At 35.6% G+C, this 15,543-nt stretch overlaps 1 non-coding gene across 1 annotated transcript; it reads right to left on the bottom strand.

Annotated features, from left to right (window-relative positions):
* Positions 1-8,218: 8,218 nt before the first annotated feature.
* LOC121216550 (small nucleolar RNA R71) lies at positions 8,219-8,325 on the bottom strand. The gene has a single exon (XR_005912731.1). It is a non-coding gene; the product is annotated as a small nucleolar RNA R71 (small nucleolar RNA).
* Positions 8,326-15,543: the final 7,218 nt, after the last annotated feature.

Raw genomic sequence — 15,543 nt, 5'->3', positions numbered from 1 at the left:
GATATGTCTATGTCCCTAACAGGGACGTGTGACCATGGCTCACCCAATGGTCGTGTGGCTTCCATTTCTTTTAATAAGACATAAAATTCTTGTACAACATGAATGTTAGTTGGGTCTGTTGGGATTTTACTGAATTTATTGCACATACGATATGGAATCAATTCTCGTATTGTACTATTAAGAGTCATTGGGGATTCGAATTGGAACACCCTTTACCCGACCCAAATCACTGAATCCGGATATTGGGTGCTAAAATAATACCTAAACACTTAATAAAAATTTTAAAACTAGCATAAGTCAATTATGACAAACTTCTATTTATTTATTCACAACCAGTAAAAGAGGTACTTATTAAATACAACAAACTTAAATATAGTAAACAAATCATTACAACTTAAACCTTCAATGAAGACAGACTCAGCATAGCATAGAATACAATTTTCCATATCCTTACAGTGTCCTCTATATGTATAATATCGCAACTTGAATAGCCACCTTGGCACATTCCTGGCTTGGTCCCTCCTAGCGTACCAACTCTTTAATCCGAACCTGTATCATAACATACACTTGTAAGTTCGTATGAACTTAGTAAATTTTTAACCAAGATTACCTTGAACGTTTTTCGTTGAATCATCTCAACTTGAAGAGTTCTGAATTACTTTTTTGATAGTGGTGGGTACTTTTGTAACACCCCAAAATAGGGCCTAAAAGTTTAGGGGTATTATAGGAATTTTAGCTCTAGAGTGCTAAGAATTTCGTAGCATGGTAAACCGAAATTATATTCGACTATGGCATTATAACTGTTAAATAATTTTTTTAAAAAGTGTTTTAGAAACCTTTAATTTTAGAAAGAGGATTGATTTGTAACAAAGTCAAAATAATAGGCATTTATGTTGTAGGTTTACCAGTTTATAAAATTGAACCTATTTCTTCCCCATCAACATGTTTTTACGTCAGCTTTTTTCCCTTCATTGTGCTTGTCGTCCCTTTGATTTCCCTAGCTCCCTGCACTCAATTTTGATTATCAAAATATAAGCTTTTGATTTCTCTCAACACCCAAGCCTTAAACACTTATAGAATCTCTTTAAAACACTCAAAAAATCCATAGATTTCATCATCTTCTCCAAACGTGAGTTTTCCAAATTTGTGTCAAAACTTGTTTAATCTTCCATCAAAGGTAATATTTCGAATTCTTATGAGCTTTTCATGATATCTAGTCCTTAAAATTAAAGTATTAGCCATTGAATCTCAAGTTTTTAATAAAAGCCGAAAATGGAGTCATTAATGGTGGATTTCGAGATTTTGGGTAAAAATGTGATTGTAAAGTGTTTTTCTATTAGTTTCAATGTGATTAAGAGATTTTTAAACTTACATTGAAGTTTTGTTAATGATTTCTCATGTTTTAATGAATTTTGTGAAAATTGCCTAAAAAATGTCGATACTATGAACTGAGCATTTTAGTGTAATTTAAAGGTTGGGAATTAGGCGTAGATGATTAATAAGATGAACGAAATTCATTTTAGGAAAATAGGTTAAGCGTAGAACAACTTATGAGCATTTTAATTTTGTTATGTTAATGGTTTTCAGCTACTTGGGAACTCAACTTAGGCTTGTGTTTTGGTTGGTTTGAGTGAATCCTTGGTCGTTATTTAACTGTGTTTATTGTATGGTTGTTTTGTATGAAGCCTTGGATTCATTAAGGCCTTCAACTAGTTAAAGAAAGAGCTAGATTAAGCTTTTGGTTTCTCGACTTCTCGGCAAAAGCATTAGTGGTGAGTGTTTGAACCGCTACTCGTAGACACGAGCATTTGTATTTGGGAATTTAGTTTATGTGCTTGGATGATAATGAACTTATGCATAGTGATGAGAAGCTCAAATATGCGATAGGTGGATATGATAATTGTTGTGAGAAGTGAAAATGTATACATGACATATATATGTTACATGAAAGTGATAGTGTTTTGCAAAAGATGCTAACATACAGGGATAGTGCTTGGATAATCGGTAAGTAATATGTGTGTTAAATTGGATATTTTGGCATTGTGATTCTTAAAACCGTTGGATATAGTTGGTATGCCATAGGATTGTGAGTACTCATCTATATGTATAGTGATTTTGGGCGTTGAGGCATTGGGACATGTTTGGAGGGATAAGAGAATGTGAGCTAAGCTCTATTCAACGGGACATGTGGGCGGTGTTAAGCTCACCCACTCTTTTCAACATTTACAGATTAGTAACGGTTCGGTGTGGGCTGTGTGGTTGTCGTAGGGAGTGATCCAAGGAAGACTCGTTTAATCTCATAGGTGTTCTTTAAGTTATTTTTGTAGGCAATGTGGTGACTTGTTTAGTGCAATGATATGTTTGGATTATTTACCAACTCTGTTGTGTTTCAATTTTAGAAATTTATAAGTTTATATGTTTGCTTATGTTCATGAAATTTAATGACGACTTGATGTATTTTGCTTGGACACGTTTTAATTACTTGAACTGTTAAATTTAGCCGTTGGATGATTATTTATTGAAGTAATTAATGCATGATGCTTAGAAACTATTTTGGAGTGAGTTAATTGCATTTGTGTGCTGCATTTTCATGTTTAGGGGCAGAGGTATCGATAATCGGGCTCCAAAATTGATACCTCTATGTTTTGAAATGTGTAGAAAGTTAGAATAGGGATTTGGTATCGATAAATTTGCTTGAGTATCGATACTTGAGGTTAAAGTATCGATATTTCATGACAGGTACCGATAATTTTTGAAACTTTGGGATTTAGTCGAGAAACAGAATGCAGGTTTGGTATCGTTTTTTTAGGTGGTATCGATACTACCTAGAGAAAATATCAATACCTACAAACACATTTTGAGAATTTTCCTAAATGGACCTTATGCATTTTAACACTTGTTTTTAGGATTATTTATGGTATGATTTGCATGTAACAATGATAATTATCCAGTTGAGTGACCTAAAACCTACATGTATAATATAATGAAGGATGTTTTACTTAGAATAAGCTTTCTACTTGATGTAAATGAGTTCAGATGGTGGTGTGGCATCCTGTATTCGGCCTTGGTGACCAGGCCAGGTATAGGGTGTTACAACTTTCCTTTCTTCTCAGCGGATTCATATACGCTCATTTCTAAACTTATTCATCATATATTCATTCCACTCATATGGCGAACTACATAATTCACTTCTCAATGCGGATCTATTTCACTATCTCTTCGGAGATAGAAACTGATGCATTCACAAAATAAATTCATGTCGGCACTACTTATGGTAGATTCTCTCACAGACAGATGTTGAATACTTCTCTCATACGATGTGCACAAAAGTTACTGTTGAAAAATTCTTATAATAACTGATCTCTTAGATTGATCTACATACGGATCTTACATTTGTTGGATTCCCATAATGATTGATCTCTGAACGATTCCCAAACAGGTCTTACCTTTGGCAGATTTTGATACTAATTCTGTGGCTAACAGAATATCAGTCAAATCATAATCTTCTCGACTCAAATAACAAATTTATTCTGATAAATATGTCATTTAAGCCACCCCTTAAAACTCGAGATAACTATGTTACAAATCATGAAAATGCCCAAGTTTGGCGAGTACGATAGAATCAAATAACCTTTTTACATAAGGAGGACTTGCTCAAACTTGGTAGATACTTACACCACCAATACTTTTGAGTACATTGTATTCACTTTCTAGCAGATTACTATAGCAAAGACATAGATCAGGACACCGTCAAATAATCTTCTTCAAAAACTACTTCAAAGAATAACCAGACATCACCATGAAGGCGACTAACTATTACTAGCCATTTAGGAGTTACAGAATATACCATAAAGGCTTCATAGAATAGGCCACAAAGGCTCTACAGAATATGCCACAAAGTCTCCACAGAATATGCCATAAATGCTCCACAGAATACGCCACAAATGCTCTACAAAATACATCACAAAGGCTTCACAGAATGCGCCACAAAGGCTTCACAGGTAACTTGCCTAAAAAGGTTCTATTGAGTTTCCACCAAGGCACCACAAGAACTGTCGTGTTTGCGATATGGATTTTCCTAAACTCACCATCTTGTGATGTTTGCCTATCACTGCCTTGGGATACGTAAAAACTCTTGTAGATAAATGTGGCTTATCCGTCCTTTCCAAAACATGTCATGGTTATGGTCTTTCCTCAAATTTTCCATACCAAAATTCATGTTTACTTTCTTGATAGACTTCTTCGAATACCACCATTTCTCACAACATTTTCAATCATGCATCATGCTCATAACATAAATATACATTCATGTAAACTTTACTCATACCCATAATCGAATCATACTTCTTTACATGCTTACCACACATCAACACAACCATGCAGCACAAAATACGCTCCATGTACAAACATACAACTATTTCACAAGACCACATGCATACAACACATCTCACACTCAAGTTCATACAGATATTGTATGAGGATCACACATATATGTTTGGCAGTTCCTCAAGGACAAATGCACCATTACTGGAACATCAACCATATGAAGAAACTTTCTAGAATAACATGTAGGAGTTGAGACTAGGGACTCACCTTCACTTCAACTCAGAGTTTCTGTTCCGACGATCCTACCCAAACTAGCAGCAGTAACTACTTAAAAGATTATGGAACTTCCATTAAAATCTCATTTATAGACAGCTTACTAACATCTCAATTACAAACGACCCCATGCAGGGCCTTTTATTCACACCATATTGTTTTTATGCCTCTTAACATCCTTATTCTTTCAAAACCATAACATGCAGAGCTATCAAACTTACCAGGAGGCTGAAACATCCACTAAGTAAACCAAAGACCTTAGTTTTTAGTTTAACGAAGAAGAATAGAATATTTAATTTTAAGAAGAGCCAAAGCATAGAATGGAAGGAAGAAAAAAACAATTTGAATGTTCCCTTCTTACCATATATAGATACTCAGTTCTTTTTAGTGGATCTTGACAAGTGTATAATGCATACAGAACTTGTCCCTTAAATTCCCTACAAAAATCGAGAAAATATAAAAGAGAATTCGGTGCAGATACTATTTGACCCATTAATCCATTTAATTGGCTCCTAACCACCCACGTTAGGGGATCCATTTTGCATAGCCTTTGAGCAAACCAAATGTACTATACCTTTGGTGGTAACTCTCACAAGGCGTGCTCTTGAAGACTATCTAATTTCCCAACATTTTCTCATACATATGATATGCGCGTCATGCTCGATCAACATTTTGATGTAGACTCTTCGATTGGCATATCTTCTTCAATTGGGAAACCTACCGAGGTGAAAACCTCATATTCTATGCAGGCGAATACATTATGCGCCTCTGATGCCTAAGACAAAGCATTTCCCTAGTTGGACTTGATAGAAACATATTAGTCTTTCAATCGGTTTGCTCATTTCTAATTAAACTAAGGCCATGTTTAGGTTCGTCTACTAATATAAGTTGTGTAACACCCCAAACTCAGCCTAGAAGTATTGACCCGAATTTGGCGAGCTACATTAGCTACCAAAGTGACTCTTTGTTGACTCCAAACCTAACCTCCAACACACCACTTAAGTCTTAACAGTAGTTGTGCTAACTCAAAACACAATAGCAGAAATAACATGTAAACATGCGAGCTTCAGAACAAACATAATTAGGTATGCATGCCTCATAAGATCATACTTAAGAGTTTACAGCACAACTTAGACTTTTCAAACTACAACTTAATTCTCATGACAAGAAAACATAGGAGTCCGCAGTTTAGTTTAAAGCATAGGCTAGCATACTTATTAGACTTCGCATGAAATCACATAATACAAGAGTTATTACATTTAAATAGGGCTTGCATATAATCATGGGTTTGCAAGAGTCTATGGGTTCACATATCTTACCAGTGGTTCACATAAAATAATCAGAATAGGGGTATGTATGTAACTATAGCACGCAACATGCATTAAAACTTAATCATAAATCTTACTTGCATGTAAGCATAACACAATTTCCTCATGTATGAATAACATCAACTTTATTTATGAAATGACAAGTTCTTTAAATAGGGTTCGCAAATCAATGTATCATAACTAACTAATCTAAATATCATCATATTCATAGAGTCAGAAATATAAATTTTTACACTAAACCTATAACAATAATCCCATCACCTTTAACCCAGGTTTGCCAACATTTGCTCAGGAATGTCCTTGCCCAATCATCGACCTCGCTAATAAGCTGTAAAAGTAACATATTTTAATCCTATTCTGAATGCATTTTTGGATGATTAATGATGTAAATTAGTGAATTTGATGCTTCTAATCCTTTAAATTTATGTTTCTATACTTAGGAGAGAGTTTGGGAGTGGAATGAGCAGAAAACAAGACAAAATCGAATGAATAGAGCTGTTTCTAGGATCCACATGGCCTGCTCATTTCCATACGACTGGCCACACGCCCATGTGCCAGCCCGTGTCGATATCGCACCCTGCTTCCAAAATACGCGAAAAAACCCAATTTTTAGGCTTTCTTAGCATTCTAAAGTCTATAAATATCAATTAAAAGAAGATATAAGAGGGACTAAGAGAAGATTGAAGAAATTACTTGAAGAACACCATCAGATCCAACTCAAAAGTGGATCTCCTTCAAAATTGAAGATCTCCTTTTAACATTTTTCGAAGTTTTATTGAATTTCTTTATGTCTTGTGGTTTTTCTGATTTTGAGATGTTTTCATTTCAAATTATGAACTAAAATCCTTAGATACCTAGGAAAGATGAAACCTATGATGCATCTTATTATTTGATTTCTGATTTATATGATAAATACTTGATTCTTGTTCTCAAATATGTATGCTTATTTTATGTTTTAATATTTTTGGGATATTAGTTCATGTTTAATGTGCTTATTTCAGTGGAGCAAAAGTCCCTATTTAAGAGTAGATCTGGCATAATTAAGTGGAGTTGCAAGCAATCCTAGAAATAGGATGACATAAATCTACCGGATTAGAGTTAAATCTAATAGGGGAATCTATAGATCAAGTTAATGCGACAATAGGGGTTTTAATTTGAAAGAGATTTCAGTTAATCAACCTAGAGTCAGTTATTCTTACTTCAGTTATTCTTACTCTCGAAAGAGATATTAACATAATTTAGGGATTTCTACGGATCAAGACACAAATGAATAAACTATTTAATTTAGATTCAGAATAATAAATGAAGTCTAGGTGGATTCTTTCTTGGGTATTGTCTTTCCTTTTAGTTGTCTTCGATTATTTCCTATTTCATTTTTTTGTTGCGTTCGTAGGTAAATTAGATTAGTAATTTTAGATTAAAAACAATCATTCCAATTTGTCGGCTAAATAATAAGAAAATGGTAATTACTGATACGTTTAGTCCTCGTGGATACGATATTCCCTACTCACCATAGTTATACTATTGTTCGATAGGTGTACTTGCCTTGTAGTAATTATAGTTAGTTTAGTGACCATCAAGTTTTTGGCACCGTTGCCGTGAACTAAAATATTAGCAACACTTGATTTTTATTAATATAGCCATTTATTTTTATTGCATTTTAATTTTTTGTTCTAATTTTTCTTTTATTTGCTTCTGGCAGGTTCCTTTAGTTTATGACTAAAAGAAACTCGTCGGGACCATTACTATTTGACAACGAAATTGAAAGTATAGCTTGTAGAAGTGTAGAGAAGCAAGGCAAAGTCAACAGAGTATAGTAGAAGAGCAAGAGGACGATATTGTTATTACTAAAGAGATGGGTGATAATCAGAATAATCCATTACCTCTTGCAATTGTTATGAATCCTGCAAATCTAAATCCTGCTCCTCGTACTTTGTACGATTATGCCAAGCCCACTCTAATTGGGGCTAAATCGAGTATTGTGAGACTCACTATTGCTGCAAATAATTTCAAACTAAAGCCGAACACTATTCAGATGGTACAACAATTTGTTTAGTTCGATGGTTTACAAGACGAAGATCCAAATACTCATTTTGCTAATTTTCTCGAAGTCTGATATTTTCAAGATAAATGACGTTTCTGACGACGCCATTTGCCTACGATTATTCCCCTTCTTGTTGAGGAACAAAGCTAAATCGTGGTTGAATTATTTACCATGAGATTCTATCACTACATGGGATCAAATTACCAAGAAATTCTTACTGAAGTATTTCCCACCGGCTAAGACAGCCAAGTTAAGGAATGATATCTCTTCCTTCGTTCAGATCGACTTAGAGACCTTATATGATGCACAAGAGAGGTATAAGGATTTATTGAGAAGGTGCCCTCACCATGGGTTACCTCTATGGCTACAGGTTCAAACCTTCTACAACGGTTTGAATCTTTCAACTAGGCAGTTAATCGATATAGCAGCCGGTGGTACTCTAAACAATAAAACACCTGAAGTGACTTATGAGTTTATAGAGGAGATGTCACTAAATAATTATCAGTGGCAAGTCATGAGGGTGAAGACGACAAAAGTAGCCGGTGTTTTTAACTTAGATGCAGTCACCATGTTATCGAATCAGGTAAAACTTTTAAATAAAAAATTGATGGTTTACGTGTTTCTACGCAGGTACATCCGGTGATGCAATGCGATGCAAATGGAGGTGGAATAAATAATCTAGAATATTTACCCTTCGATCTTAGCATGGAGAATGAGCAAATAAATTATATGGGTAATAATTCTAGACCTCAAAATAATCCTTATAGTAATAACTATAATGAAGAATGGAGGAACCACCCAAAATTCTCATGGGGTGGTCAAGGAAACCAACGACAACAACCCTCTCTAGGTTTTCAACAACCTTGTCAGCAAAAGAAGAAACCAAACCTTAAAGAGATGTTGGAAAAATTTATTTTGGTGTCAAAGACCCGTTTTCAAAACACCGAGACAACTTTGAAAAATTAGCAAGCATCAATTCATGGGTCGAAAATCAAATTGGAAAGCATGCTAAATTGGTTTCAGAAAGGCAACAAGGTTGTTTACCTAGTAACATCGAACCCAACCCAAACGAGCATGTGAAAGCAATTACACTAAGGAATAAGAAAGTGTTGGTTGAACCTGAAAAGAAGCCGCAACAGGAATCTGATAAGAAAAATGACGAGGGGGTAAATCCCAAAATGATTGAAACACCGGTACTTAAAGAATATAAACCACCGATCCCATATCTGGTAAAGTTGAATAAAGATCGCATGGATGCACAATTTGGTAAATTTCTTAAACTTTTCAAACAGTTGCATATTAACTTACCTTTTATTGAAGCTATTTCGCAGATGCCTACATATGCCAAATTTTTGAAAGAGCTTTTAAGAAATAAAAGGAAGTTTGAAGAGCTATCCACTATGGAACTCAACAAGGAATGTTCAACTATCCTCCAAAATAAACTACCAACTAAGCTAAAAGATCCATGAAGTTTTACTATTCCCTATTTTATTGGTAGTTTAAACATTGAGAAAGTATTAGCTGATTTGGGTGCTACCATTAATTTGATGCCTTATAAAATGTTCAAGCAGCTTGGTTTTGGGGAACCAAAAACCACTAGGATGAGTATTCAATTAGCTGATAGATCTGTTAAATATCCTAGGGGTATTATTCAATATGTTCTTGTAAAAGTAGATAAATTCATATTCCCTGTTGATTTTGTTGTGCTTGACATGGATGAGGATGTTGAGGTGCCTTTAATTTTAGGTCGTCCTTTTTTAGCCATTGCTAGGGCTATCATTGATGTGGGTGATGGTAAACTTGTGTTTAGGGTAGGTGATTAAGAGATTATTTTTAAAATCTATAATGCCATGTGATTCTCTAGAGAACAAGACGATTCCTGTTATTTTATTGAATCTATTGACCATGTTATTCAAGATTCATTACAGGAAATTATTTATAAGGACACGTTGGAACTGTGTCTTGTCCAAGGGGAGGAGGTAGATGACGATACGGCTGTGATAAGTGAGACAAAAATTGATTTAGATTCTAATGAGTTTTCTCTGAGATAGAAGAATTATGAGGGCATTGAGGTAAACAATGAATTAAAATTAAAACCCTCTATTGAAGAACCTCCCAAATTGGAACTGAAGCAATTATAAAATCACTTAGAGTATGTGTTTCTTGGAAGTAATTCTACATTACCCGTGATTATTACTTCAGATTTGAAGCCAAATGAGAAAGATGAGTTATTGCAAGTATTAAAGGAGTATAAAAGAGCTATAGCCTGGAAAATTTCTGACATTAGAGGGATCAGTCCTTCTTTTTGCACCCAGAAAATTTTAATGGAGGATGAATACAAACCGTGTATGCAAGCTCAAAGACAGTTAAATCCTAACATGAAGGAAGTTGTTAAGGCTGAGGTAATTAAACTTCTAAATGATAGAGTTATTTATCCTATTTCTGATAGTACTTGGGTGAGTCCTGTGTAGGTTGTTCCTAAGAAGGGAGGCATGATTGTTGTAGCTAATGAGAAGAACGAGTTGATTCCAACAAGAACAGTCACTGGATGGAGAGTTTGTATTTACTATAGGAAGTTGAATGATGCCACGAGAAAAGATCATTTTCCTCTGCCATTTATAGATCAAATGTTGGAAAGATTATCTTAACATATGTATTATTGCTTCCTAGATGGACTCTTTGGCTACTTTTAAATCCTGATAACTCCCGAGGACTAAAAAAAATGACATTTACATGTCCATATGATACGTTTGCTTATCGAAGAATGTCTTTTGGATTATGTAATGCTCCTGCTACTTTTCAGCGTTGCATGTTGGTCTTCTTTGATGAACTTGTAGAAGACATTATGGAGGTATTTATTGATGACTTCTCGGTATTTGGTAATTCTTTCCATTTTTGTCTTAAAACTTAAAACGAGTTCTAATGAGATGTGAGAAAACAAACCTTGTGCTAAATTGAGAAAAATGTCACTTCATGGTTCGAGAAGGGATTGTGTTGGGCCATAAAATTCCTAGTAAAGGTATTGAGGTTGATAGAGTAAAAATTGAAACTATCGAAAAACTACCTCCCCCTAGTTCAGTTAAGGCTATTCGAAGCTTTTAAGGACATGCTGGATTTTATAGAAGGTTTATCAAAGATTTTTCTAAAATAGCTAAGCCTTTAACTAATTTGCTAGAAAAAGATGTAACATTCAATTTTAATCAGGAATGCTTAGAAGCATTTAATACTCTTAAAGAAAAATTAATTAATGTTCTGATTGTGGTTGCACCTAATTAGAATTTACCATTTGAGCTAATGTGTGATACGAGTGATTTTGCAGTAGCTGCAGTTCTTGGAGAGCAAAGAGACAAACATTTTCAACCAATTTATTATGCCAGCAAGACGTTGACAGATGCATAAGAAAATTAAACTACTACAGAAAAAGAATTCCTAGCTATGGTTTTTGCATTCGATAAATTTAGACCATATTTGATATTATCTAAAGTTGTTGTTTACACTGACCATTCAGCTCTTCGTTATTTTCTAACTAAATCAGATGTAAAACCTCGACTTATAAGATGAATTTTATTATTGCAGGAGTTCGATTTGGAAATCCAGGATAAGAAGGGAGCTGAAAATCTTGCAGCAGATCACTTTTCCAGACTAGAGAATTCACATCTTAAGGAGTTTAATGAGAATGAGATAAATGAATCGTTTCCTTAGAAGCAACTCTTGGTTATAGCTGATTCTGAAGTCTCTTGGTTTGCGGATATTGCGAACTATTTAGCTGCTAACATCCTACCAAAAGGATTGACACATCATCAAAAAAAGTGATTCTTTACCGATGTGAAAATTTTTTTTGGGAGGATCATTTTCTTTTTCGTGTATGTACAGATCAAGTAATTCGAAAGTGTGTTACAAAATCAGAAGCGAGTAAATTCTTGGAAAACTGTCACTCAAGACCAATAGGAGGACATTACAATGGGACTAGGACAACACATAAAACACTTGAATCAGGTTTTTATTGGCCCACACTGTTCAAGGACGCTAATAGGTATGTTACTTCTTGTGATAGATGCTAGAGAATAGATAATATTTCTAAATGTGATGAAATGCCTCAAACTTATATGCTCTAATGTGAAACTTTTGACATCTGGGGCATTGATTTTATGGGCCCATTTCCTAGCTCGTTTGGTAATAAATACATCTTAGTAACAGTCGATTATATGTCAAAATGGGTAGAAGCTCAAGCTTTACCTACCAACGATGCTAGAGTGGTTGTTCGATTTCTTAAGAAGCCCTTTTCTCGATTTGGAACACCTAGAGCGATTATTATTGATGGAGGTACGCATTTTTGTAACGCTCAGTTTGATAAAGTTATTAAGAAGTATGGGGTGCATCATAGAATAGCTACCCCTTATCACCCTCAAACCAGTGGACAAGTTGAAGTTGCGAATCGAGAACTCAAACGTATCCTAGAAAAAACTGTAAAGTCAAATAGAAAGGATTGGGCGATAAAAGTAGATGACGCTTTTTAGGCTTATAGGACTGCTTATAAAACACCCATAGGAACATCTCCTTACAAACTTGTATATGGAAAAAGTTTTTATTTACCATTTGAACTAGAGCACAAAGCATTCTTGACAATAAAATTCCTAAACTATGATATTAAACTTGCAGGTGAGAAGAGATTGATACAGCTGAACGAGTTAGATGAGTGGCGAGTGAATGCTTACGAAAACTCGCGACTATATAAAGAAGCGACAAAGCGACGCTACGATGCTCGTTTGAAGCAGCCCAAACAATTCACAGTTGGAGATCTTGTCCTTTTATACAATTAAAAGCTCAAGTTGTTTCTCGGAAAGCTGAAATCAAGATGGTCAGGCCCATTCGTAGTACAAACCATTTTCCCATACGGCGATAAAGGTAACCCATCCAGCATATGGTACATTCAAGGTAAATGGTCATCGACTCAAAATTTATAGTGGTGACGAATTTAAAAATGATAAAGAGGAGCTTCGGCTCCGCGAACCTTCGTAATTGTGCCCACAAGGTAAGTCAAGCTTAGACTTTAAATAAGTGTTTCTCGGGAGGTAACCCGAATGTTAACACTACTAATTTTCTTAATTTTATTTCATGGTATTTTTAAAATTAATTAAATAAAAAGTGTGTTTTTTGACCTACACGGCCTGGACACGGGCGTGTCTCAGGCTGTGTGTACTAAAAGGGGTTCGACAGTGAGTTACACGGCCTGGACACTCGGGTGTGTCTTTGGTCGTGTGGATCCTAAGACTTAGTTTTAAAATTTTAAGAAAATCGATAGTGAGTTACACAACTTGGTGATACAACCATGTGACCTACACAGCCTGGACACACGGGCGTGTCCTTGGGTGTGTGAATCCTGGGACTCAAATTTTCAAAAATTTGATGAATAGACGGCCTAAAATAGTCTACACGACCTGGACACACGGGTGTGTCCTAGGGCGTGTGAAACCTGAAGCTAATTTTTCATTTAAAAATCAAGTCAGAGAGTTACATGGGCAAGACACACGACCGTGTGTGAGACACGACCGATTCACAAGGGCGTGTGGTCATTCACACGGTCGTTCACATCTTTTTCGTTAGTCTTATTATTATTCTGCATCATTTCCCTAATCATATTAATCATTGCTGACTTACTGTTCTCTTATGTTAAGACTTCGATTTCTTGTCGTGATTATTATTATTATTGGTGTTACTGTTTTAATTATTCTTCTTATTATCATTTCATTATTTATGCTTATAGTTTTCTTTTTTTTGGTTTTTGCATTATTAGGTATTAGTACATATTCTTTTAGGACTAAATTTCTATTTTACCTCTTAGGATTTTGATTTCTTGGCCCTCTGTTTGTGTGTTTGGTGAGGCTTTATTTATTATCGGCTTATTTCATTTTTAGGCACAACATGACAAACACTCGTACCAAGTCCAAAGTTGTCGTCCCCACTTCGAAAAAACAGAAGACACCTGGTGCGACCTCTTCCTCAAGTGCCTCTACTAAAGCCTGCCACCCTTATCTCCGATTTTCATCGGGCCCCCAGGAGGAATTATTTCAGCTAATTCGATTGCGACCACTCGGCTTCGGCCGATGTATTGATTGGGCCACTTTGGAGCAGGTGCACCTAGTTGATCTTGTTCGAGCCTTTATTTCCATAACCCTGTAGGACCGATTCTTCTCTATTATTGGGCCCACATACATGGAGCTAACTTTGGAGCTCTGTTCGACATTTACACTCTAGCATGCTATGGCAACTCATGACGAGCCAGGCACCATCACTTTCAGACTCGGTGGCTTGGTGTGCCATATGAGTGTCCCTGAGTTCGGCTCTGCTTTGGGAATATACATTGAGGAGTTTATGAGTGCCGAGAACTTCCTCCCCCTACATTGGTACATCCACTACTCACCAGCTAATTGTTGGACAAATCTTACGGTGAGTCTAACACCTTATGACGCGAGTCGCTCAAAGGCAACTTCTCTCCCTCCGACTTTACGGTATATTCATGCCCTTTTAGCTCATACTTTGACCGGTAGGAGAGAGCATTGGAGTCGTCAGTACTACCGATGCATATTTTTTATGGAGTATGGCCACTGGGCATATTTTTGATCTAGCTTAATTTATCGCCCTCGCCTTCCACCATTAGACAGACAACAACAGGAAGGGTCTTATCTATTTAGGCCCTTATGTGACTCGACTAGCTCGACACTTTGCTCTCCTCAACACACCGGAACAGTCCTCTATGCTTACACTCATTGGCCAGATGTCCCCACAGGGAATCTCGAGCAAGACACATATGAGGATGATCGAACAACTTCGTAGAGTAGATCCTCCTCAATACCAATTATTTCATTCTAACTCTCAGAATAAACCAGAGGACTTCATTGATGATATTCCTTTACGTCACGAGGACCCACCCCATCCTCCACCTTTGAGTCACTGTCCTATTTCTTCTACTGCTACTTTAGCAGACCTCTTCAAGCGGTTCACTCGCTTCAAGCAGCACTGCTTTCAAAGGTTCGACAGTATTGACGTGACATTACAGCAGATCTGTCAGCATCTTCATATCTCATCCTCAGCACCGACGACTCACAACGTCGACGCTTTTGATGATGAGGACCATTAAGTTTATTTGTTTTATTTTTATTTTTATGTTTATTTTTTATTTTTTAAACTTATTTAGTTTTTATCTTTTGAACTATATTTTTATTTTTTATGGTTTTTTCTAATTGAGTTAGTAACCCTTTAATCTTCTTCACTATTTGTGTTTATTTTCTTATTAGTTTGCTCAGAATCCTGCTCTACATTTATATTTGCCTACAATTTCGCTTTTTACTATTCTGGGGATTTCATCCAATATTCAGGGTAGTTTCAGTTTTCTCACTCTCTTATGATATTATGTTTATATTGTGATTATATATGTTTGTACTTTGAGGACAATGTACATCTTAAGTGTAGGGAGGTTATTTATATAATTATTAGAAAATCCCTGAATTATGTTTTGTGTTTAAGTAATTTTCTCATACTTATATTAGAATGAATTTTTATCGATTTGTGATT

Source organism: Gossypium hirsutum, chromosome D04 (genome assembly GCF_007990345.1).
Source record: "Gossypium hirsutum isolate 1008001.06 chromosome D04, Gossypium_hirsutum_v2.1, whole genome shotgun sequence".
Taxonomy (NCBI): domain Eukaryota; kingdom Viridiplantae; phylum Streptophyta; class Magnoliopsida; order Malvales; family Malvaceae; genus Gossypium; species Gossypium hirsutum.
Note: the sequence above shows the minus strand (reverse complement) of the source record. Positions and strands in the feature narration are given on the sequence as shown.